Below are 2164 nucleotides of genomic sequence, written 5' to 3'. Positions count from 1 at the left end.
GAATGAAAAAAAAAAAGTTTTAAAACCGCCGTTTTTTATTTTACCTAAATATACTTGGCAGACTCATCGATTTCGACTAGTAATTAATTACATGGTTTTTATTAAGGTAATAAAAAATTGGAGAGAAATAACTGACTTTTTTTCCACTGCACGCTTGTACCATACTTATGTCTTAAAGTTGTTTCTCTAAAATCTGTGACAATTATATACCCCATTGACGTTTCTCTTCGGATTTTCCGTCGTATTCTGTCTTTTTCTAAATCATATCTCTTCACGATGTTCCCCCCTCAGTGGAAAACAAGATAGCCTTCAGTCGGCCGATGGGGGAAGGGTACTTCAGTCTGCTCGAATCGTTCGTGTGGAGTGGTACCTCCACTAGGAGCTCTTTGGTATGTTCCGATTATTTTAAAATTTTTTTTTATCCAGATTTATCAGTGCTGTATTATTAGACTATAAATATACCACAGCTATGTAGATACTTATTGATATCAATTTTTTATGAGCTCGATATCTTATCAATATGAGATTTTCAAGTTACCTTCAAAAATTCTTGAAGTGTGAATTGGATTCGATAGATACATTTAAACATTTTTGATTTTCGGAACATTAGAGATGCAAATACTCCGTACATTATCTTACTTTAACATTCACGTTAATTTATGAATGCCCATATATCAACAACCGGATATTGTGGTTTTTCCTATTCATGTTTTCCAGAACCAATAAGCGGCTATCCCTTTGAATGTATTCCTTCCGGAAATGCCACCTAAATTACTGCTAGTGAACTATCGTTTAGTTCCGTCTCGTTCGTTTTGTTTTGGTCAAAGGCGTAAAAACCTTGAGGTCTTCGACGCCTACTGTTCTTTTCCTGTTAATTATTGGTTCGTTCCAAACCAAATATCAGTTTTCACAGAAAAGTTATTTAGTAAAACAACTTTATGAAAACAAAACCTTTTTATTTAAAATATTTGCCGTCAGTTTTTATACTTTTCCTCAACTTGTTATCAACTTTTCAATTTCAGAACTGAAAAATTCAGGTTTTTGTGAAGAAATGAAGTATTTTTGATCTGAGTATCGTATTAAAAAATTTTATCTTTAAGAAAGTTAGCCAAATTTCTAAACATATGGAAATCTGGTAAATAAGGTGGGTGTGAAAGTACTTCTTAACACAGCTCGTTTAGTTCCATCACTGTCGTAAAACATGAGGTCTGGTGTTGTAATAGGGCTATTCATGATATTGTGTTAAATATAAAATATTTTCCCATCTTAAATGTAATAAGTATAGGATTATGAGCAGTCCTATTTAAAGTCATGTTAAATGGTAAACGCATAAGATCTAGCGAATATTTTGAGCAACTTGTTTAGTAACCTTTCCTTCCAAAACTTCTCGTTATTGTTTACTTCTAAGTATTGGTTACAGTAATTTATTACAACTTGCCTAAAATAAGTGAAAAGTAGAAGTGTAAAAGTTTGGCTACTGATTATATTTTTTAAAAAGTCCAAAACACAAGACTAAAGAAAAACTACGAGTAAGTAACCTAACACGACAACAAATAAAACGGTGACAAGCTCATCTGGTCTGTTTCGTGACGATATTCTCCATTTAACAGACCTAGCAACAGACTCTCAGACATGTTACATGTTATATCGCTTTAACATGGTTGAAGAAGGAAATATTTTTCCATTTAACATGAGTGTTTCCATTTAACACGCTTTAACATGTTAAACTAAAGATCATGAATACCCCTACTGTCGTAAAACATGAGGTCTGGCGTTGTAATGTAAGAGTATTGTGCACAAAACAACTCACAATAACACAATATAACTTTTATTAAGAACAGAACAGTATAAACGACTTACTCCGTGTATCTTGAAACGTGATCTACATTGCTTACACACATATGTCGTTTTTGGTGGTGTCTGTAGGCACCAACCAACAACAAAAGATACATTTATTACTAACAAACTAAATTTTTTATATAAATAAGGCCCATCTGGACATACGGAGTTGAGCTTTGGGGCTCCCCTAAGCCTTCGAATTCCTCTCGTATCCAATCTTTACAATTCTAAATCCTTCGTAAAATCCTCAATGCTCCTTATTTTGTTACTAATAAAACCATCCATAAAGACCTAAAAGTTCCTTATGTAACCGATCTAGCCCGAA

General features: G+C 33.2%; 1 protein-coding gene across 1 annotated transcript in view; it reads left to right on the top strand.

The window, feature by feature from the left end:
- The first annotated feature begins 307 nt into the window (after positions 1–307).
- LOC106684189 (cytochrome P450 6a2) overlaps positions 308–2164 on the top strand; it is a 59767-nt gene continuing 57910 nt past the window's right edge. Inside the window, exon 1 of the mRNA XM_014426128.2 lies at positions 308–389. The gene's annotated coding sequence lies outside the window, so the exon portion shown is untranslated. The remainder of the gene's footprint in view (positions 390–2164) is intronic.

The sequence above is a fragment of the Halyomorpha halys genome, unplaced genomic scaffold, assembly GCF_000696795.3.
Source record: "Halyomorpha halys isolate HHAL.00 unplaced genomic scaffold, Hhal_1.1 Scaffold552.1, whole genome shotgun sequence".
In the NCBI taxonomy this organism is placed as follows: Eukaryota; Metazoa; Arthropoda; class Insecta; order Hemiptera; family Pentatomidae; genus Halyomorpha; species Halyomorpha halys.
The sequence above is the reverse complement of the archived record's forward strand: the minus strand, read 5'-3'. Positions and strand labels throughout refer to the sequence as shown.